This window comes from Schistocerca americana, chromosome 1 (assembly GCF_021461395.2).
Source record: "Schistocerca americana isolate TAMUIC-IGC-003095 chromosome 1, iqSchAmer2.1, whole genome shotgun sequence".
Taxonomy (NCBI): domain Eukaryota; kingdom Metazoa; phylum Arthropoda; class Insecta; order Orthoptera; family Acrididae; genus Schistocerca; species Schistocerca americana.
Window position 1 is genome coordinate 898,737,577 of NC_060119.1, and position 25,010 is coordinate 898,762,586.

The 25,010-nt window shown below is 44.4% G+C and overlaps 1 protein-coding gene and 1 non-coding gene across 2 annotated transcripts in view; both read right to left on the minus strand.

The window, feature by feature from the left end:
* Nucleotides 1–25,010, minus strand: part of LOC124614812 — a 380,387-nt gene that overhangs the window by 260,950 nt on the left and 94,427 nt on the right. The gene's annotated exons all lie outside the window — the stretch shown is intronic.
* On the minus strand, nt 14,452–14,558 carry LOC124554886. Its single transcript, XR_006968481.1, has one exon. It is a non-coding gene; the product is annotated as a U6 spliceosomal RNA (small nuclear RNA).

Here is a 25,010-nt window from a genome sequence, read left to right on the forward strand (position 1 = left end):
GTATTAGTCTCTTGGTCTCCCTCTACGGGTTTTACCCTCCACGCTGCCCTCCAGTGCTAAATTTGCGACCCCTTGATGCCTCAGAACATGTCCTACCAACCTGTCCCTTCTTCTTATCATGTTTTGCCACAAACTCCTCTTCTCCCCAATCCTATTCAGTACCTCCTCATTAGTTATGTGATCTACCCATCTAATCTTCAGCATTCTTCTGTAGCACCACATTTCAAAAGCTTCTATTCTCTTCTTGTCTAAACTATTTATCGTCCATGTTTCACTTCCATACATGGCTACACTCCATACAAATACTTTCAAAAACGACTTCCTGATACTTAAATCTATACTCGATGTTAACAAATTTCTCTTCTTCAGAAACGCTTTCCTTGCAATTGCCAGTCTACATTCTATATCCTCTCTACTTCGACCATCATCATTTATTTTGCTCCCCAAATAGCAAAACTCCTTTACTACTTTAAGAATCTCATTTCCCAATCTAATTCCCTCAGCATCACCAGATTTAATTCGACTACATACCATTATCCTTGTTTTGCTTTTGTTGATGAAAATATATAGGCAGCAAAGAAATACTAATCTTAGAACGTTGTTGGGAAAGCCATGACGCTTCACTACCGATTATTTGCTTATTTAAAATGGCTATTTTATACTTGTCACTGTCGTTCTGGGCGTAGTAACAGATGTTTAGTTGGCATTTGCGAACTAAGCAGCGATTTGCTTAGAGACTAAACAATAGCCGGCCGGTGTGGCCGAGCGGTTCTAGGCGCTTCAGTCTGGTACCGTGCGACCCCTACGGTCGCAGGTTCGAATGCTTCCTCGGGCATGGATGTGTGTGATGTCCTTAGGTTAGTTAGGTTTAATTAGTTCTACGTTCTAGGGGACTGATGACCACAGATGTTAAGTCCCATAGTGCTGAGAGCCATTTTGAACTAAACAATAAAAGACCGACAATGGCCTTGTGTGAAGAAACATCCTTACATGCGGTTGGAGTTATTTAGAAAAATCACGAAAGACCTAAATCAGGACGGTTAGAGGTGGATTTAACATTTCCACCCTCAAATACTAGTCCAGCAAGTAAACCACATTGCCAGTTCCCTTGGGCCGATAGCCTTCGGTAATCAGACAATGCTTGAATTTATTTAATGTTCTTATAGTAAGTCACATTTGTTGTGCTTGCTTGTAGATGTTCATTGTTACTCGACAGGTCTCAGGAACATTTAATTTTAGTACTACGTACCACCGATGTACGCATAGTCGGCGTTGTATTGAACATATTACGTGTATTTTAGTCAAATTTGGAATTCGACATGGTGGTTCTGTCGCAACACCAACTCTTTGTCTAGACTTGATAACATCGGTGTAACGTCCCCAGGAGGCTGTTTTCTGTTACTGATAGCTTTCATTAAACGCATATTGGTCGCAGACGTAACTAAAGCCGTCTTCAGCTGCAAAAATAGTATTTCCCCAGAGATACTTGCAAAAATCAGATTTATCTTGATTAGGAACAAATGAAGATACTTGGACCAATGTTATTTTTTACTCCTTGCCTCTATGGTACGGTCAGACGGAATTAATTGTTCTCGCTCTATGGTGTGTATTGACACCGTGCATAGGCTGTAGACCATCTCTTAATCAAGCATGTAATATATGAAAAGCTTTTATCACTTATAATGGGCGATATAAATGGGATTTTATTATTTTTCGTATTTTTATTGTAGTCTGAACACCATTGGATAGCAAAGCACTTTCGGATATTACCTGCTACGAAGAATTCTACATCAACGAAGCGAGAAGTAGAACTTCAAGTAACTATCATCAAAGTCCTTTAGCAGAATAGGGATCCTGAGACCTCAGCAACGTGGACTATGAGAACGGACTATTTACGTCACCACGCAAAGACATTAGTTTCTAATAAACGACTGGAACAAGATATTTCCTAGATGACCTCAGTGTATTAATGGTTCTGTTTTATTGTGTGGGGCGGAATACGATTCTCTTCATTCTTCTACACTAGTCGGCGTAGTTAAAGAGCCATAAAACTGCGCTTTGCTAAGACGACTGTGTTGATCGAATGTTGATTCTAATTTAGAGAATCCATATACATTATGATATTTTTTCTGCTGGTGGTTGCTTATGTGGTGTGCGACGTCTTTAGAATTCGGCTTCGGGCTGTACCTGTCTGGTTTCAACAGCAAACATATTAAAGGCCGGCCGCGGTGGTCTAGCGGTTCTAGGCGCGCAGTCCGGAACCGCGCGACTGCTACGGTCGCAGGTTCGAATCCTGCCTCGGGCATGGATGTGTGTGATGTCCTTAGGTTAGTTAGATTTAAGTAGTTCTAAGTTCTAGGGGACTGATGACCACAGATGTTAAGTCCCATAGTGCTCAGAGCCATTTGAACCATTTGAAACATATTAAATGTTTAAGAAATTCGGAAGCACTTCAGTAATTGCATGTGGCTGGTTAAAACATGCTACTTGTCGACTACGTAACTGCGCAAATGTTCCACGATTTCTGTTGAAAACGCATCATTAACGACATTTTCTATTCGCCAACCTTCATACAGAAAGCAATAATAATAATAATAACAACAATAATAATAATTAATAAAACACTCCCACTCAAATTGACAACTGACTGCTGTATGTTGATTTTACAGCCTTCAACTTTCAATACGCGCAGCAATCCTGCGTCCATGTGCTTAGGCCCTAACTGCAAATGGATTTCGAGACGAAACGCCAAAGCAGATTTGTCCACAATTTGATTGGAAAAACGTACATAATAAAATATCAGAGACGACTTCTAATATCAAATCGCTGCCCGATCTTTTTTTTTAAATTTCTGTTTTGAGTTAACTTCCTTTTCAGGAAGTTATCCTCTCCTGGGCCAACCTCTTCATCTTAAAGTAGCATTTGCAGTCAATGTCCATTATTTGTTGTATATGTTTCGATCTCTGTCTTCGCCTACAGTTTGTGTTCCTTACAGCTGCCTCTGATACTATAGAAGTTAGTGGCTCACGTCTTAACACAAGTTCTGTCATTCAATCCCTTTTTGTAATCAGTGTTTTCCACACATTCTTTTCGTCGCCGATTCTGTGAAAAATCTCGTATCTTATCTTGTCAATACACTTGATTTTCAGGAACCTAACAGGAAAGCTCAAACACTTTTGTTGTCCTCTTTTCCGGTTTTTTCACAGTAAGTGAATCGCTATCACTCACTGCTGTGCTCATAAAGTTCTCCCTCAAGTCAAGGTCTACGTTTGATACCAGTACACTTCCTTTTGCGAGAAATGCCCTCTTTGCCTGTACCAATCTGCTTCTTACATACTCCTTGCTTGGTACGTCATGCGTTAATTTGCTTCTAAAGTAAGAGAATTACTTCACTTCGTCTACTGCTTGGCCTCCAGTTTTGATGTAAGCTTTTCCTCTAACCCCATTACTACTACACCTTATTAATTTATTCTTTCTTTCGATTACTCTCAATCCATATTCTGCGCCCACTGGACATTTCATTTCACTATTCCTCACACTTACTGAGGATAGCAATGTCAACTGCGAATTTTATTTTGATACAGTTTCGCACTGAATTTTGATCCCACTTCTTAACCTTTATTTTGTTCCCGCGGTTGCCGAGCGTTTCTAGGCGGTTCAGTCTGGAACCGTGCGACCGCTACGGTCACAGGTTCGAATCCTGCCTCGGGCATGGATGTGTGTGATGTCCTTAGGTTAGTTAGGTTTAAGTAGTTCTAAGTTCTAGGGGACTGATGACCTCAGAAGTTAAGTCCCATAGTGCTCAGAGCCATTTGAACCATTTTGAACCATCTCCTGAACTATGTGCTATGTGCCGTACATTTGTAGGTAAATGCGGCGTCATGCGTGGATACTGTATGCGAAGTTTATTCAAAAAATGGCTCTGAGCACTATGGGACTTAACATCTGTGGTCATCAGTCCCCTAGAACTTAGAACTACTTAAACCTAACTAACCGAAGGACATCACACACATCCATGCCCGAGGGATGATTCGAACCTGCGACCGTAGCAGTCGCGCGGTTCCGGACTGCTCGCCTAGAACCGCTAGACCACCGCGGCCGGCGCGAAGTTTATTGCGAATAGAATTAGTAGCAAGGAAGTTTTTCACCCATCTGATTGTTTATGACATCATATCTCCCGAATTACGTGTCCTAAAATGATATAATTTTGCAGTTACATTCAATGCTGTACGTGCATAGTGTCTGCAAAATGTATCGCGTATGCAGTTAGTCATAAAGAAGTAATATATTATAACGTCATGTTCGGTGCGGTACTTTTACTGTATGAACAGCGGAAAAGTAAAAGCGGTGAACTTTTTTCCTTTCATCATTTGGTAAGGGTTGCCAAGGAGAAAAAAATGTCATGAAAATTTGAAGTTATGTTTAAAGTTTGTTGCAATTCGCCAAGTACTCTCATTCTCAAATACTGGGTGAATAAAGTCTGGGAATTCACGTGTCGCTAGCTACGCTTCGTCCGCATCTCATCAAGCGTTCTCGCTTCCCGCTCCCGGTTCCCGGGTTCGATTCCCGGCGGGGTCAGGGATTTTCTCTGCCTCGTGATGACTGGGTGTTGTGTGATGTCCTTAGGTTAGTTAGGTTTAAGTAGTTCTAAGTTCTAGGGGACTGATGATCATAGATGTTAAGTCTCATAGTGCTCAGAGCCATTTGAAGCTACGCTTCTTTTTCACCCCAACCACACCTCCTTCAAAGGTGGCTGGTTCCTACCCACACAGCTTCTTTTGACTGACAGTGAGGTTTAAGTGTACCCAATTTCGTTAAAATCGGTCAAGTGGTTTACGAGGAGATATGGAACATACATTCATACACACACACATACGTACATGCATTTTTATGTGTATTGTTTCTTGTTAGCAACTTGAATGCGCTAACTGTTAGGATAGCATTTATCTGCTCTTGTTATCTTAGGGATTATATTCATGACATTATAACGATAGTCTGATTATATGTCTCCAGTTTCATAGATTGTACACACTAATTTGAATAATCGTTTGCTTGCCACTTGGCACAATGATTTTAGTAATTGTGAAGGAATGTTATCTACCGCGTCTGTCTTGTTTGTACTGAAATCTTCCTATGCTCTGTCAGTATTCTCGAGTAAAGTTAGATTGCAGATATCGGTTGGGCTCAACTATGTCTATCGCTACATCGCCAGCCACTTATTTTACAACCGAGAACGTTATCACGTGTCTAACAAGGACACTACCAGTAAACAAGCAGCGAGCCGGCAATACAGGACATGGCTATCTTCATCCTTAGACTGATGTTACGCTGCCGTTCGCGCTTCCCCAGACGCAGTGCTAATTCCGTGGGATGTTGCTACGGATGTACTAGCCAGAGTAGCAAGGGCAGAACTGCGCACGCGCGGCCGTCGTAATTGGCGGTCACGGCGCGGTGTGGCTGCCTGCGCGGCAATCTGGGCGAGTGATCCGCTTAACCGCAGGCAAGGACAGCAATTGCGGCGCCTCGCCTCGCCTCGCCGCGGCGCTCTACGGCTTCGCGACAATAAACCGGCCGCAGCCGCAGCCGATTAGAGGGGCCACAAGTGCGAAGCCGCGCAGGCCCAGCCCACCGCAACTGCCGCAAAATATATTACAGCGTGAGAAGAGCCGGTCTCCGTCTGCTGTCGCCGCTTAACGTTCGAGGAACAGAGAAACGACAGTTGTCGATAGGCAATGTGTTAATCACTACCTAACAATTGAAAGCAATGGGGAACTACAGCCGTAATTTTTCCCGAGGGCATGCAGCTTTAGTCACAGCTGCAAAATACTAACGCGAATTCTTTACAGACCAATGGAAAAACTGGTAGAAGGCGACCTCGGGGAAGATCAGTTTGGATTCCGTAGAAATGTTGGAACACGTGAGGCAATACTGACCTTACGACTTATCTTAGAAGAAAGATTAAGGAGAGGCAAACCTACGTTTCTAGCATTTGTAGACTTAGAGAAAGCTTTTGACAATGTTGATTGGAATACTCTCTTTCAAATTCCAAAGGTGGCAGGGGTAAAATACAGGGAGCGAAAGGCTATTTACAATTTGTACAGAAACCAGATGGCAGTTATAAGAGTCGAGGGGCATGAAGGGGAAGCAGTGGTTGGGAAGGGAGTGAGACAGGGTAGTAGCCTCTCCCCGATGCTATTCAATCTGTATATTGAGCAAGCTGTAAAGGAAACAAAAGAAAAATTCGGAGTAGGTATTAAAATCCATGGAGAAGAAATAAAAACTTTGAGGTTCGCCGATGACATTGTAATTCTGTCAGAGACAGCAAAGGACTTGGAAGAGCAGTTGAACGGAATGGACAGTGTCTTGAAAGGAGGGTATAAGATGAACATCAACAAAAGCAAAACGAGGATAATGGAATGTAGTCGAATTAAGTCGGGTGGTGCTGACGGAATTAGATTAGGAAATGAGACACTTAAAGTAGTAAAGAAGTTTTGCTATTTGGGGAGTAAAATAACTGATGATGGTCGAAGTAGAGAGGATATAAAATGTAGACTGGCAATGGCAAGGAGAGAATTTGTGAGGAAGAGAAATTTGTTTACATCGAGTATAGATTTAAGTGTCAGGAAGTCGTTTCTGAAAGTATTTGTATGGAGTGTAGCCATGTATGGAAGTGAAACATGAACCATAAATAGTTTGGACAAGACGAGAATAGGAGGTTTCGAAATGTGGTGCTACAGAAGAATGCTGAAGATTAGATGGGTAGATCACATAACTAATGAGGAGGTAGTGAATAGGATTGGGGAGAAGAGGAGTTTGTGGCAAAACTTGACAAAAAGAAGGGACCGGTTGGTAGGATATGTTTTGAGGCATCAAGGGATCACAAATTTAGCATTGGAGGGCAGCGTGGAGGGTAAAAATCGTAGAGGGAGACCAAGAGATGAGTACACTAAGCAGATTCAGAAGGATGTAGGTTGCAGTAGGTACTGGGAGATGAAGAAGCTTGCGGAGGGTAGAGCAGCATGGAGAGCTGAATCAAACCAGTCTCTGGACTGAAGACCACAACAACAACAACAATTGTTGCGTACTCATGAAGAGAAGAAGAAGGAAACGGTCTACTGACACACACTCAACATGGGTTTAGTAAACATCGTTCCTGTGAAACACAACTAGCTCTTTATTCACATGAAGTGCTGAGTGCTATTGACAAGGAATTTCAGATCGATTCCGTATTCCTGGATTTCCGGAAGGCTTTTGACACTGTACCACACAAGCGGTTTGTAGTGAAATTGCGTGCTAATGGAATACCGTCTCAGTTATGTGACTGAATTTGAGTTCCTGTCAGAGAGGTCACAGTTCGTTGTAACTGACGGAAAGTCACCGAGTATAACACAAGTGATTTCTGGCGTTCCCCAAGGTAGTGTTATAGGCCCTTTGCTGTTCCTTATCTATATAAGCGATTTGGGAGCCAATCTGAGCAGCCGTCTTCGGTTGTTTGCAGATGATGCTGTCGTTTATCGACTAATAAAGCCATCGGAAATCAAAACAAACTGCAAAACGATTTAGAAAAAAATATCTGAATGGTGCGAAAAGTAGCAGTTGTCGCTAAATAACGAAAAGTGTCAGGTCATCCACATCAGTGCTAAAAGAAACTCGTTAAACTTCGGTTACACGATAAATCAGTCTAATCTAAAAGCCGTAAATTCAACTAAATATCAAGGTATTACAATTACGAACAACTTAAATTGGAAGGAACACATAGAAAATGTTGTGGGGATGGCTAACCAAAGGCTGCGTTTTATTGGCAGGGCACTTAGAAAATGTGACAGGCCTACTAAGGAGACTGCCTACACTACGCTTGTCCGTCGTCTTTTAGAATACTGCTGTGCGGTGTGAGATCCTTACCAGATACGACTGACGGAGTACATCGAAAAAGTTCTAAGAAAGGCAGCACGTTTTGTATTATCGCGAAATATGGGAGAGAGTGTCACAGAAATGATACAGGATTTGGGCTGGAAATAATTTAAAAAAGGCGTTTTTCGTTGCGACGGAATCTTCGCACGGAATTCCAATCACCAATTTTCTCCTCCGAATGCGAAAATATTTTGTTGACACCGACCTACATAGGGTGGAATGATCACCACGATAAAATAACGGAAATCAGAGCTCGTACGGAAAGATATAGGTGTTCATTCTTTCCGCGCGGTATACGAGATTGGAATAATAGAGAATTGTGAAGGTGGTTCAATGAACCCTCTGCCAGGCATTTGAATGTGATATGCAGAGTATCCGTGTAGATGTAGATGAGGACCTCAGTTTACATAACTGTAAGAATGTAACTAGCATAAGCTCCTGATTACCCGGATGTGGATTATTCGCATTGTTGGTTATCCATAGGGTACCTGGGTGATACATGACTCATATAACGGCCATACATCCATCTGCCACCTTGAGAAGATCTGATGCTGCTGCTGAGTCCTGCTAAAAACTGATTTCAAGACTGGAAACCGTCGTCCTATAGAGGTTCCCGTTCCATAAAAATGGGGAAGGAATCGTGCACCAACGGTGCTGCTCCAAGTCTGGCCTGTACCGGTGCCCGTAGTAGACACCAGCGCCAACGATATATCGCAATCAAAGACCGTCCACTAACACACGCGCCGGCCGCACCAAATAAAGTTGTGCTTTCGTACAGGATAATACAGGGTTCCACATCGTGCTAATAGGAAAATCCTTGCCTCTATTAACCAAATTGTCTGCCAACGTAATTTCAATTGACTCCTTAGAACACACCAAAAACCGGACGTATCGGCAACTATCGGGGCCCCGACCGATTTTCCCCCTGTCCTTCGTTTAAATAGAGCTCTGCGGTCGCCTATTTTTCAGTTTATTGTAGCCTCGTGCGATGTCGAACATCAACGCACCTGCCCTGCGTGAATATATCGGCCTGTGAAACGCTTACACATCGACAAGAAATTTCGTATATGCCAAAATGTCCCAAATCAACCACGACGGGGCCTAATAGTTCCCTAATCTTAGAAGGTGGGTGGAGCACTTCCTTAATACCTACAACACAAAAAAGCACCAACACAAGAAATTATACGAACAGGACGAAAATCGGTGGATGCGATCGTAGTGCACAGAAAAAAAAAATACAATTTTAGAAAAATTTGATGACCAACTCAAGAGAAAGAGCTTCAGAAATTGAGCAAGTCAGTAACGTGTTGGTCTACGTCTAATCCTTATGCGAACAGTTATTAGGTTTGTCACTGATTGAGAGAGATGTTGGATTTCCTCCTGAGGAATATTGTCCCAAATTCTTTCCGATCGTTAGATCGTGAAAATCCCGAGGTGGGTGGAGGGCCCTACCCATAATGCTCCAAACGACCTTAACTGGTGCATCACATCTACCGATTTCCGTCCCTTTCGAATTATTCAATCCAAACTCCCTAGCTCGACGAATCTGCTTGTCAGAGTATCCATTCTCACTCAAAGGACAGGTGTGAAAATTTCTGTATTACGTTAAACGCATCGGATGCAGCGTGTGTTTTGCGTGTTAGAGTTCTAAGGACACCACTGCGTTTGTACGGTGGGTGAAAACTCCTAGCATGCAGATATCGGTCCGTATCTGTCGACTTTCGATGAACACGGAGCCCTAGAGTACCATAAGGTTTTTTAAAACATGACACCCTACAGGGGACACTTCCCATCACTTTTAACCACCATGGAAAACATAAGGCTGGGATTAAACCAGATGAAGTGGTCGAAAAATCGGAGAGAAACACGTCCGTGTGGCCAGATAGAAAACGCGTCGTCAGCGTATTTCCAGAAAACTGATGTCCCCAATGTCCTATCCCACGAAGTCCTCCATTATTCTGCATGATATGGAGTATGGACCACCCTCTGAGGGTGAGCATGGGGTCATTACAAAGATAATTGAGATAACTACCCAAGTGAATAATAATTGCATTTGCATTCTGAAACGAACAATCGGAGACCACGTGTCCCTCATACCAAAAATTTTCTGTAAATATCCCTGAACAACATCTGAAATTTTATTGGTTGAGGTGGATTCACACTATATAGCCGTAAGCAACATTTCCTCCCATTTTAGGTTAAGGTGCTGTTATTGCAATTGGAAGGGCAGAAAGCCACAGAAATAAAACGTTAATAAATCTACGAGGAGTGAGTGTCTGTCATACTTGGCCACAGAGTAAGCAGGAAACAAGAAAAGCAAACGAGATCGAAATGCTTCAAATGTAGAGAAAACTTAATACAGGTTTGTATACCGACCGAGGTGATGCTGGGAGCGAGACTGTTCAAATCCTTTTCCGGTGATTCAGATTTAAATTCTCTGTGGTTTCTCTAAATCGCTTAAGACAAACGCCGTGATAGTTCCTATGAAAAGGGCATGGCCGAATTCCTTCCCTATTGTTCCCTCAATCCGAGCTTGTACTTCGTCTGATGACCTTATCGTTGCCGGGATGTTAAACCTTTACTTTCGTTTCTTCCTTTCTTTATACGATTACACCTGCTACAACTTAGAGTTAACAATGAATATCTGCTTGAAATATTGTGGTTTCTCTGGTCCCATTATTCATGACTGCTGCTGTCACCTACAAAAAGAGAAAAGTATGCTATTCAGCTGACTTGGTTATGACAGTGGAAGGAAAGATAACAGTTAGTTACGCCTGTACTTCGTTTACGTTTTGTTGTTAACTGTGTATTAATAGAGACAGTGGGAAGATAGATCCGTAAAACTGATTTCGAAGCTGTTTCCTGGCGACTGTGTTGAATGTGCCCTCCAGCGAAGCCATACTGCTTGTTCACAGTCGTCACGACGCCGTCTTACAAGCTGCAGTTCTGCCAGTTCTTGAAAGGCTGCTGTTCTTGGCCCTAAAGTCTCGAGGCCGGAGGATATGGTTGTGGCACGATTTCTTTCTCGTGGCGGTCTTGTAGGAAGTAATGGACATAACGGCGGGCCATATAGTCCTTACACTGTGTGAAACAAGTCGTGATTACTATTTCACACTCTTCGAGCAAGCACATGTACTCTCACTTTGACGATGACACGATAGAATCTTGTTGTTAGTAGGTGATCTCCTGTGCCCTCCTGTTACGGACAATCTCTTCCTATTTGCGTCATCGTGCTAAAATTAACCCGGCATGTCAACGCCGACGGAATGGCCGTGGGTATTATGTTCTCATACTGTGCTACTCGCCGGGAAGGCCACCTTGGAAGTAACATTCCGTTTAATGACATCTTATATACGGCAGCTTATTGGCTATTAATAAAAGCGCACACGTTCGGCAGCTGGCAGATCGAGGGCATGGCACAGCCTGTCAGTTTCTGATACAATCTGACCTGTTACTCAATTCGGACTTTTAACTTACTATTTCTGCGGGGATTTGATGGCAAAGGTGAGCCAGCCAATTTCGTTTCCTCCCTGAGGTGAATGAGCTACAGCGCACCAGACAGAATGCAACTTCCGTCTGCAAGGCTCTGAAAAGTCTACGCCAGGAACAGTAATACACAAATTATTTTGTCTCTGGATCAGAGTAGAAGAAGGAATGGAACAAATTAATCTATAAATAAATAAAAGAAACGAGGACTTGCGCACAAACGCTCTTATAAGCATAATAGCAGACAAACCCGCAGCTGCCCGGATATTCATTTTGCCAAATTTCTATTACAGACGAAAACAAAGAATGAATTGTGTTAGTAGTGAAGTATGGAAAAAATTTCATTTCCATCCATTAGTGAAAACACCTTTGAAATTACGAAACAGCCGTACAAAGAAATATACGTAATGTACGAATGTGTAAGTAAAATATGCATACTAAGATACACGATTCCGGATGGTTTTTGTATGCTGGGCGCAGCTACGTCACGTCTGTACACCGAGGTTTTGTTAACATTTCTCCGGCACCGCCTCTTCGTAGCTCTATAGACGGCTATCGTTCTCGCCTACGACCGTTGGCGCTTCGCAGTTGAAAGCTGTCAAAAGCGCTGCCACGTGTTAGGGGTTTCCTTCAGTTGAATCGACTGCAGGAGTGTCGTAGTAGTAAAGAATAAATGTATTATTGAAACATCATGCATGATGGCGTAGTTTTTCATGCATCTCACTGTTTATGACATCATATCTCCTGCACTGTGATAGATAGATGGTTGCTACCCCCACGGCAGTTGTTGTCTGATAGTAAGGGGTATGTGTACCAAGTTTGGTCGAAATCTGTCTATGGTTTAGGAGGAGAAGTGGAACATACACATACACAAGCATCCATTTTTATAATATGTATCGATTGCTCGACTTTTGTTTAAAAGATTCTCGGTGACAGAAGTGAACTTTTACTTGAAGCTTCGGAGAAGATGGACGTTTTCTGTTTTCTTTTAGGATGCAAAAACAAAGGGGCTCATACGCGCCCACATCACAACCGCAGAACACGAAGACAAAATAAGTAGTTAAAAGCGATTACACGTTCACGGAAGGAAAGACAGCTAAAAACAGGTACTTGGAGAAAAGTCCATAAAATACGCCATAGAGAAACAGAGGTCCTGAACTAAAGATTTCCCGCATCTCGTGGTCATGCGGTAGCGTTCTCGCTTCCCACGCCCGGGTTCCCGGGTTCGATTCCCGGCGGGGTCAGGGATTTTCTCTGCCTCGTGATGGCTGGGTGCTGTGTGCTGTCCTTAGGTTAGTTAGGTTTAAGTAGTTCTAAGTTCTAGGGGACTTATGACCACAGCAGTTGAGTCCCATAGTGCTCAGAGCCATTTGAACCATTTTTTGAACTAAAGATTAAATGTCTTTCGCCATATTGACACGATAGGCAAACAGTAAGACACGGTCGACAGCCCCCACGTCTATCGCTAAAACGGCCGACAACGCAGACGGTAAAAATAAATTGGAACGTAAGTGGTTAAAAAAAAGGGGCATTCCGTCACGAAATGGAGAACTGTCTACGGTTGAGGACAATGAGCACAAAGTGGCGGGGGATCACCACTTAACAAATGGTGATGGTTAAAAAAACAGTGCCCAATACGCAACTTGGCTAAAATGATCTCCTCGCGGCGAGAGGGCCGAGAGGAGATCGCCCAAGCTGCTGGGAGAGGTTTAATTTCTCGGAGCTTGTTCCCGTGAAGGGAGAACCAGTGGTGACTGCAAAGTGACATCACCTACTGACAGCCGACAACACAGGCATCATCGGAGGGAATGGAAGAACTAGCGGGCCGAGGTACCAGGACCGTAATCTTGGCAGCAGCGTCAGCAGCTTCGTTTCCCGTCAGAAGGACGTGGCCACGAACCCACATAAAAATCACAGTGGCTCCATCAAGAGTGAGTGACATCTTTCCTGGAGCCGTTGTACGAAGCGATGGACGATGTACAGCGCACAGAGGCTGTGAAGGGCACTGAGAGAGTCGGAGCAGAAGACGCAATTGAAAAGCCCGTGTCTCCGGATGTACTGCGTGGCCTGATACAGGGCCAACAGCTCTGTTGTAAATACTGAGCAGCGTTTCGAAAGCCGATACCGAAAAACGTAGGTGGCAATAACAAAGGCACACCCGACACCACGGTCAGTCCGAGAGCCATCAGTGTACACAAAGGCACTATCGCGAAGTTCCGAACGAAGATCGTGAAACTTACGGCGATAGAGCGAGGCTGGAGTAGTGTCTTTAGTAAGCGAATGAAGGCCAAGGTGAACAGGGGCCGTTACACGAAGGCAAGGTGGTAAAGGGTTCACACCGATCGGGAAACTGGCAGGTAGCGCGAAATTAAGCTGCTGGAGCGAGAGCCGAAAGCGAACTCTAGGAGTTAACAGAGAAGAGGGACGCGCCCCATACTGGCTTTGATAGGAGTTATCGAAGAAGGAGGCGTAGGACGGGTGGTCAGGCATGGCAGACAAACGGCATGTATATATGCCGAGGAGGAAGTCACGCCGGTATGACAGCGGGAGTTTGGCAGCTTCTGCATGCAGACCCTGAACTGGGCTAGTGGAAAAGGCGCCAGCTGTCAAACGGTTGCCACGATGGTGGAATGTATTGAGACCTTCGTAAGATGGACAGACGTGCAGAAGCATAAACGAAACACCCATAGTCGGGTTTCGAACGGACAAGGGACTGGTACAAACTGAGGAGGGTGGTCCGATCCGCTCCCCCAGGAAGTACCTCTGGGGACGCGTAGGACATTGAGAGACCGGGCGGCCAGGTAAGACACGTGGGAGAATCAAGAAAGTTTCCTATCGAGCATGAGCCCTCGGAATTTCGTGGTTTGAAATAAAGGTAAAGACGGTGGAAGAAAGCATTTGCGCTTCCAGAAATTCATACAAACGGTTTTGTCAGAGGAAAAGTGAAAGCCATTGTCGACGCTCCATGAGTAACGACGATCGAGACATCGCTGAAGACGCTGCTCAATGAGACGTCAGTGGAGAACTGCAATAGAAGGAAGGGGGGGGGGGGGGGGGAAAGTGGAACGCTTCACGATTTCGCGTGTCATCCTCGTGCAGCGGCCACGCTTCTCTACTCTGTATCGTTCCAATTTTACTATATGTACCGCCGAAGCGAGTACTGGAGAAGATAGATGTTTAGAGTTTTACGACACGTCGATGACGTCATTACACACGGGGGACACGATCAGCCTACGCAAGCATGCGGAAAATAATTGCCAATGCCCTTTCTTACACAAGCATCCCAGAATTCCCTGAAATGATTTTTGAAGGTCATGAAACACTTCCATTTGGTTGGCCAGTCGGGACTATGAACTTCGGTCCTCCGACATATGAGTCCATTTTCTCTATCGGCGCGTCGATCCGATCGGTAGAGGTTCTCCGCGCAGAGTGGCGGCACGGTTAGAGGCGCCATGTCACTGACTGCGCAGCCCCTCCCGCCGGAGGTTCGAGTCCTCCCTCGGGCATGGCTGTGTGTGTTGTTCTTAGCATATGTTAGTTTAAGTTAAGTAGTGTGTAAGTCTAGGGACCAATGGCCTCTGCAGTTTGGTCTCTTAAGAACTCACACACATTTGAACATTTTTTGGTAGAGGTTCGAGGATGACCGCCATTGGCTTTATAACTATATCTGTCGAATGATGCTGTCGTGACTTTAAGTATACTGGGCCCCAAATGTAGTTGGCAGACGATGTCACCAATTCACCATGAAGGGTGCCAGATTATCACGAGCAGAAGTCTGGGATAAAGGAACGAACGGGTACTCTCCGCATACTGCGGGCTGAGGTAGCGGGAAGAGGTATCCTCATTACTACATCAATTAAATTTAGATGTTTGGAATATGCTGTAGGTACTTGGAAGAACACAGACGTATTAAAAAGATAAATACACCTTACTAATGTCCCCAACAACATTTATTTTATAATTCGTTATGAATCGGCTTTCGACACAAGGGTGAATAATGGATAAGTATTTGATCATTAAGGATTGTTAAAGTATTAGCAGCCAGCTCATATTTTTCTCACCAAAGATATTGTAATATGCTTGTTGTAAATAGTATAACTGCTTGTCACCCACATTCCATTGATACTTCATCGTACCTCTGCCCCCACCCCCCCCCCCCCCCCCCCCGGTCCCTTTTTTGCCTGTTCATCGCACACACCAGTTATTTTGTCCATATAACATAATAATTTGTTTCAGTGCTCACTTGTGTACCGTTTCTGGCTTGTACATACTTATGCTTTCAATCTTTGAGTATAAAGTAATATAAGATTTATTTGATCATAGCTTCTTTGTGAATTTTACTATGCTTGTGTTTTGTACAGATAACATTGAAAAGATCACATATCTTCGGGAAAACAATCTTCATATAGCTACATATAAACTATAGCTAGTATTGTGTGGACTCCCTGTTGAGTCTTAAGTTGTCGGAGAACAGCCTAGCGAAACGAAAGCCGGTTCATAACGAACTCAAAAATAAATGTTACTGTGGAACGTCAACACAGTGTACTTAAGTTTTCAACAAATTTTATTTTTTTGAATTTTCCCCACTTGTAACGTCCAGGGCGAATTTGCAGCAAGCTCTCAGCTGGTTTACACAATTATTATTGACATCATTATCAGTCATGTGGAGAGCAGAAGTTATTCTTATAACTGAGCCCCAAGAGATCAAGGCATTAGTAACTGGAACGTTGAGATTCCTTTATATAAGGAAACCGTCGTAAATTACTTCGTGTACGTGTTACACTATTTTTGTACTAGGAGCCACAAACTATTAAGCATCGAAGTATTACAAGAAACTCAGAGTGAACCGTTCACTCTACAGCCGTGGGTACGCTGCTTTGAAACTTCGCCGGCCGGAGTGGCCGAGCGGTTCTAGGCGCTGCAGTCTGGAACCACGCGACCGCTACGGTCGCAGGTTCGAATCCTGCCTCGGGCATGGATGTGTGAGAAGTCCTTAGGTTAGTTAGGTTTAAGTAGTTCTAAGTTCTAGGGGACTGATGACCTCAGAAGTTAAGTCCCATAGCGCTCAGAGCCATTTGAACCATTTGAAACTTCCTGGCAGACTGCAACTGAGTGTTGGAGCAGTACTCGAATCCGATACCACGCTTTTAGCAGACAGTGCCCTTACCAAGTGAGTTATCTGGGCATGACACACCACCCACTCTCACAGCTTTTCTTACGTATGCAAGGTGGAGAGAAGTACTGACGGAAATAAAGGTGAGCCGCTGGATAGCTCACTCGGTACGGGCACTAATTGCTAAAAGCAAGGTATCAGATTTGAACGTCTGCAGCTCGCGATCTCGCGATCGCGTTCTCGCTTCCCGAGCACGGGGTCCCGGGTTCGATTCCCGGCGGGGTCAGGATTTTCACCTGCCTCGAGATGACTGGGTGTTTGTGTTGTCATCATCATTCATGAAAGTGGCGACATTGGCCTGAGAAAGGGTTGGCCATTTGTAAGGGCGCTGATAACAGCGCAGTTGAACGCCCCACAAACCAAACATCATCATCATCATGGGATTTGAACGGCGGCCCGACACACAGTTTTACTCTGCCTGGAAATTTCATTACAAGAAGCAACGCGACAGCTGATATGCTACTGTCTAATTGAAAGTTCTAGTAGTGTAATGGAGCACATTCTATATATAGCAGTAGTCGTAAAAGATGCCTATAGACTTGGGCTAGCTATTAAGTCGACGATAGGGCCATTACAGACGGAACATTAGCTCAATAGGTCAAGGCATATTGGTGGAACTCAGCCGTCATATCCTTGATGGAAATGTCCCGCCATTCGTCTCAGGTGATCTATGGGAACTCAAGGCAAACTAAAGACCTGATGACCACAATCGAATTGTAGCGCCATCACTCCAGGAAACCTGCCCATTGTTTCAAACACCGCGCCTTTTCGTAAGGTCACGGTGTTCGCGTTGGTAACACCAGAGCTAACACTTTCTACAGGCCAGCACATACTTGAGCAATCTATTATTGTAACTTAAACTCTTTCTTTTCTTAGTACGTGTCTGCGTAACGCGATGTAGGATAGTGGGTCCACCTTGACACAAACATCTTTTTTGTTCTTAATTTCCCAAACTAGTTTCGGCGAAATACTGTGATCATCAGTAGGTGTTTTTTTATAAAAGTCGGGGATGAAAGTCGTTACGAAAAACGTTTTTATACATGGTACTGTTGGTTCAAGATACATTTGTGAATAATCTTATAGTACCTCTTTATTTTATAGACACTGGTTATTTCTACGTTTGTTGTAGTTTGTCGGTGTGAACCATATCATCTGAAGCGACACGAGCTGCTGTCGTTAGCAAATATGAATACAGAACTTCAGATACGTCTGTGTTATGAAAATGGAATCTGCAGCTGTACTGCGAGGCAGTTTCGGGGAGCACTAGACTGTGACGTATTCTATTGTGTGCTAATTTTAGTTGGTCGATTTTCAGAGCAAATAAAGTTGATTGAATAACGTGAGCACACAACAGAATCCTTTATAATCTAGTGTCAACAAAAATTCTCACACTATACAGCCGCAGATTTCATTTCCATAACACAGACGATTTTAAGTTCATATCTTTATATTTATTAATGGTAGCTACTCAAGTCGCTTCACATGACATGCCGTATACCGAAAAACCATAATAATCGTAGATATATGCAGTGGTTATAAAGTACAAGGTGTTATCAGATTATGTATATCTTCAGACCCGTTGTCATTGAAGATACAATCTTCTGGGTTGTTAGGCCACGTCATATTTCTTCTATACGATCGGCGTTTAGACCCTTTTGCTGGGATCTTCTTCAGGATCTTATTGTGTCCAAGGCTGATTGAACATTGAGACTAGCTTCCCGTTCTCTAATAAAGAGGGAGTTTTCTCGCGCTTATGCTGAAGGAATAGGGTAATTGGGTAAAATTCCTGTGGTCACCTATGATGGGTCATCGTTATTGGGTATTAAGTGAAGTATTCCCGCACTAATGCTAAAGAATTGGGATTATTGACTAAAATTCTTGAGGCTATCATCGTCGTTGGACAGAAAGAAATCTTTTCCGCACTTATGATGGTGAAGGGGTATTGGTTAAAATTATTCCTGCTGCTATTGGTGGAACACCGTCTTTGGAGAGAAGCGAAACAGGCAAAGCATGTGATATTTATCAAAAATACTATTCGCAGGAGAGCTTCTGTGAAGTTCAAAAGTTAGGAGAAGAGGTACTGGCCGAATTAAAGCTGTGAGGACGGGGCGTGAGTCTTGCTTGGGTAGCTCAGTCGGTAGATCGCTTGCCCGCGAAAGGCAGTGGTCCCGAGTTCGAGTCTCGGTCCGGCACACAGTTTTAATCTGCCAGGAAGTTTCATATTAGCGCACATTCCGCTGTAGAGTGAAAATTTCATTCTAAAAATATCATTGTTCGCAGAGGTGTCTTCCTGGACATTATTTTTATTGCTCGCGCACCGCAGCCTCGATGGCGAGGAGCCACGAAGCCGGAAGCCAGTAGCCCTCCTCTATATTAACGTTACATGCGTTCCTAGAAATTTCTGTCGCTTCTCGGACTTTTCTTCTATAAATGATGATTTCCTTAGGCAGCACACGTACGTTACTGAAATCAACCTCCAAGTCACAGTTTTCGTGATGTTCCGCTACCGCACATATCACACATCGTTTTAGCCGCGTGTGGCGTTCATGTTACTTAGTACATTATTTAACATTCCGTCCCATTTCGCCACTATATACCTCGTGCAGCCACACGTCACGACACGAAGTCGGAATACCATTTTCTCATAGAAATCTGCCTTTATGCGTTTCTGGCTTCGTGGCTCCTGTCCATCAAGAAAGTGAATTCGTAGCCGCGGTGTGCAAGCCACCTCTGCGGACAATATTTTTGATAAACGTTTCCCTTCTCTTTCTCTGATCGTTTCTCTTCCATCCCAGGACGGTGGCCCACCAGTGACATCAGAAATAATGTTAACCAATGACTCTTCTCCAGCATAAGTGCTGGAAGAATCCCTTTCTGTACAGTGAAGACGGCTCACCAATGGTAGCCACAAGAGATTTAACCAGTAACTCCACCTCTTCAGCATTACTGCGTGAATAATTCACTTACTATCCAATGACGACGGCTCATCAATTGTAGCCACAGCAATTTTCCACAATAACCCCACGTCTCCAGCTTAAGCGCGGGAAAAATCCCGCTTTATGAGTGAACGGGACAGCAGTCTCTGACTGTGATAAGCCAACCGTGGACACCATAACATCCTGAGGAAGATCCCAGCAGCCGGCCGCTGTGACCGAGTGGTTCTAGGTGCTTCAATCTGGAACTGCGCGACCGCTACGGTCGCAGGTTCGAATCCTGCCTCGGGCGTGGATGTGTGTGATGTCCTTATGTTGGTTAGGTTTAAGTTGTTATAAGTTGTAGGAGGCTGATGACCTCAGATGTTAAGTCCCATTGTGCTCAGAGCCATTTGAACCATTTGAATATCCTAGCAGATGGGCCGAAACGTCGATCGTATAGAAGAAATATGACGCGGCTAAGCAACAGAGTAGCTTTTACTATAAGTTTATTCGAAGATGTTATCTGGAACCAAGCATTACAACATATAATAAGGTATTTCGTAATGTATAGCGATATTAACCTTAACGCTTTAGAATAAAGACAATCACTGTAGACGCAGGTATTTCGCCGAAACTAGTTTGGGGAATTGAGAGCAAAAAGTGTTTGCATCAAGGCACCAATAGTTGGCAGTCGACAGTGAGATTCTCGAAAGCGCGTGCTCATCGGTATTCTGGCGGCGCGGCCGAATGCCCTGGTGGTCCGAGGCCCAAACGCGCCGGCCGATGCAGACCCGGATTGGCGCCGGCAGCTCGTAACGTAACTCGCGGGCCGCTATCTGCCTTGCTGCGGTCTGCGTTCGGTGTGCTCGACGTCTCACTCCAGACAGAGCGACGTCACGGCAGGAACCGCCTGTCCACGTGGTTGCGCTAGCGTGGGGAATGTACCAGCCACGGGAAGGGGCCGAGGACAAAACAGAAAAGCCAACTGAAGAAGAAATACCCATTGCAGAATGAGGAACTGTAGCCCGAAACTTATTTTATTGGCTACACGCTACAGCCCTACGAAACGGTATTATATTCCTCAATGAAATACGATTTTCTACATTTTTTTGTATCTCGACCTTCAATATAACTCATCTACTCTCCCCTCAGCTAACCGTAAGTGCTAACATGTCTTTGACCATCGTCTGGTTTATAAATTGACGGAGTAATTATTTTTTGAAATAAAAGACAAAAAAATTATAATTCATTCCGAAATAGAGAAAAAAGCATTTGTGTCATAACAAGACAAAGACCTCTGTACGATCGTTATTCCTTAATGCGGGTGAATTCCACTGGTTTTCGAATCAGAGTCTGACTCCATTAGCTACTTATCAGTTTTAAATGCTGGAAATCTGTGCTCTCTCTGCCACTGGGACATAGTAAAGCATACTACTTTTGACGCAAGTAATACTCCCTGTATTTCGTGTTTGTTCAGCAGTTTGCACCTTTCAAGAGGTCTGTATTAAATTTCTGATTTTATAGGTCCAAAATGTACAAATGTGTTTGAATTCCTATGGGACCAAACTGCTGAGGTCATCGGTCCCTAGACTTCCACACTACTTAAAGTAACTTAAACTAACTTATGCTAAGAATAACACAGACACACACCAGTGCCCGAGGGAAGATTCGAACCTCCGGCGGGAGGGGCCGCGCAATCAGTGACATGGCGCCTCTAACGCGGAGCCACTCTGCGCGGCTGTAGGTCCAAAGTAATTAGGAGTTTGCTTCTGTATTTTCGGTCTCCTATCACAAAATGATATCCTCAGTTGCAGTCAATCTCTGATGTGAATGTAGGCAAACGGAATAACTTTTAAATAATACCCAAAATTACGCCAAAGTGACGTCGTTATAAAGAATATTCATGTCTAGTAAGGTGTTAACGAAAGGTTTGACAAATATCGTATAGCTGTAACAACAGTTTAATGGGAGCCACGATATGAACCCTTTGGCAAAATACAATACAAGTAGACAACTGGGACGATTTTAATGTGCATTCCATCACTGACTGTTAACGATGTGCTGTAATGTAAAGTGAAGTGTTGCAATAGCGCGGCGGTAGAGTGCGGCGCAGATGGTGGGTAGCAAATAGAGGCGTGGTTTTTTCTTTTAATAGCCTTCTATTGGTACTTCACGTGAGGGGTATGTGAGCATCAATTCTCAGGGTGTGTCAGGATAACATATTCACATTATCGTCTCGTTAGTGTTTCTTTCCTCTGAAGGTAGCAAATAGTCAAATACGGCGAAGTTCTTTAAACACAATGGACAAATGGTTCAAATGGCTCTGAGTACTATGGGACTTAACATCTGTGGTCATCAGTCCCCTAGAACTTAGAACTACTTAAACCTAACTAACCTAAGGACATCACACACAGCCAATCCCCAGGCAGGATTCGAACCCTGCGACCGTAGTAGCAACGCGGTTCTGGACTGAAGTGCTTAGAACCGCTCGGCCACAGCGGCCGGCATAGAGAGTGGGGAAGGAGGACATGGATACAGATATGAGGCGGAAGGAGATGGTAAAATGATTCGGAGGGGCAAAGGGGCAGAGAAAGGGAAGAGGAAGAGATGGACGGAGATAGAAGGAGATAGAGCAGATGGAGACAGGAAGGAAATAGGAGAAGATGGGCAGAGAGAGAGAGAGAGAGGGGGGGGAGGAGGAGATGGAGGGAATGAGGGGAAGAGAGACAGACTCAAGATTGGGATGGGTGGAGGAGGCGGACAGAGCGAGCAGGGGCGGATACACAGAGAGAGAGATGAATTACAGACAGACAGAGAGAGGGACGGGAGGAGACAAACAGTGGGGGTGGAAGAGGTGGACAGAGAGAGGGAGAACAAGGAGGTAAATAGAGAGGAGGGCGGAGGGTATGGAAGGAAGGGAAGGGGAGACGGGCTAATAGAACTCGAATAAATACATAGCCAGGCAAAGCCAGGTACTCAGCTAGTAATAAAAATAAAAAATAAATACATTTCCTGACTTTTGACAGATCAGTAGGGAAAACGATCACATTATTAGCCTGTTTACGCAATAGCCTTACGCTGCGGCACCGGATCGCTCACTGTGTCTCAGTGAATTCACGGAGTTATCTGATGTTACCTCACTCACAATAAACTCATCAAACAGAGAAAGAGAGAGAGAGAGAGAGAGAGAGAGAGAGAGACAGAGCCTTTGATGTAACTGGAACACTAGCCAGAAATTCTAAGTACCTGAAACGACAGCATTGTGTAGAAGTTAAATGGCTGCCTATACAGTAAATAACAAGCATTATGTTATAGTGACGTATTCGTAGGAACCGCGTCCAATCTCTGGGCCAGACAAACGATCAGCCGGTATCTGGCGATCTGCGACTCGGAGTTTCCTTGACCAGGTCCTGCGGTATCGGGCAGGCTTCTCAGAAGAGCGACGCAAGCCGCGCCAGGTGGTGCCGGCGGATAGAGAGTTTACTGCCGGCGTCAGCGTGTCGTGGCCCGCCTGCTGCCGCGCGCGTATCGACTGTGCAATCGACTCTAGCGGCTGGCGACTGGCGGCGCCCGCTATCTCCGGCGGCATCTGCCGTGTCAACACCGCCCCTGACCCCGGGACCGGGACACGGGCCCCGCCAGCGCCGCCCCGGACCAGCACGTCTTGCCACATCCCGCTAAGCTGGCGAGAAATGAGTTTTCTCTCGGGCCGATCCTTGCTCGGACTCCCGACCTACACTGATGACTGACCGAGGTGCCGCGTGTTACCCTGCTCCCAAATCTTACTTTAAGGCGAACAAGTATACGCGGGAATGCGCGTATAGCGGACGTCCCGTGGGCTTTCAAAAAAATATCTCAGAATTAAGTTGTGCAGGCAGCTACAGGCGCGCAATAACGACAAATAGATATGAAGTTGGAAACAGACTCATCAGTGAGCATAATGGGAAGTAAACACATCGGGAAAACATTCAGGTAATCTAAGAAGACACCACGCTAATACCACAGTCTAACATAACAGTCGCGACACTTCGCCTCGATATTGTTGCCTACCGCCCCAGCAGCGCCCCAAGTGGCCAGTAACTTAAACTGTGAGTTCGGCGCGATCGTGAAAGCAATAGTGGTTGTTTATTTTGATTTCTACAATGGTTTCTACAAGCAGGAACGTTTGTAGCGCAATAAATTGCAGCAACATCAGGAAGAAGACACCACAGCTGCCTTTTTTTTTAAGGTTTCCTAACAAGGGAACCTCCCCATCGCACCCCCCTCAGATTTAGTTATAAGTCGGCACAGTGGATAGGCCTTGAAAACTGAACACAGATCAATCGAGAAAACAGGAAGAAGTTGTGTGGAACTATAAAAAAATAAGCAAAATATTCAAACTGAGTAGTCCACGCTAACATATGCCACATCAAGGACAATGTAACCTCCGGAGCGCCGTGGTCCCGTGGTTAGCGTGAGCAGCTGCGGTACAAGAAGTCCTTGGTTCAAATCTCCCCTCGCGCAAAAAATTTTTCTTTATTTTGGCAAAGTTATGATCTGTCCATTCGTTCATTGACGTCTCTGTTCACTGTAATAAGTTTAGTGTCTGTGTTTTGCGACCGCATCGCAAAACCGTGCGATTAGTAGACGAAAGGACGTGCCTCTCCAATGGGAACCGAAAACATTTGACCGCAAGGTCATAGGTCAACCGATTCCTCCACAGGAAAACGCGTCTGATATATTTTATACGACACTGGTGAGGGCATGTGCGTCACATGACAGGAATATGTTGTCGACCCACCTAACTTGTACACTAGGCGAATGGGTAAAAAGATTCTTCTACCTTGCCCGATTTAGGTTTGCTTGTGGATGTGATAATTACTCCCAAAAAAGTGATGAAAACATAAGAGTTTGTCATATAAACTGCAACACATGAATCCAAAAGTCTCACAGTTGTACACTTTTCCCTGTGCTCTGTCAAAACATATGTTTTTAACGTTTTCAAATTTTTCCGTGTGTAGACCGTCAAATCCTGCATATGTCCAAGCAAATCTGAACATGTCCTGGAATTTTGGAGAGCGAAGTTGATTATGTGTGAGTGCCTGAACTTTGATAATTGTCTGAAAATAAAAAATTAAACTTTTTGCTCGAAGGAAGACTTGAACCAGAGACCTCTCGCCCCGCAGCTGCTCACACTAACCACGGGACCATGGCGCTCCTCAGTTCTGGCTATCCTTGATGTTGCCTATCCTGCGCTTGGACTACTCAGTTTGTACATTTTGCTTATTTTTTGAATAGTTCCACACAACTTCTTCCTGTTTTCTCGATTGATCTGTGTTCAGTTTTTCAAGGTCTATCCACTGTGGCAACTTATAACTAAATCTGATGGGGGTGTGATGGGGAGGTTCCCTTGTAAGGATCCTGAGAGGTATATACCATCATGTTACTAAACCGTATCGTCAGGATTCACTTCCAAACTACATGTGTATTAGTGATTAATGTTTCGTTTTAGGAGCAGAAAATGGCTAGTTAATAGCAGACGAGAA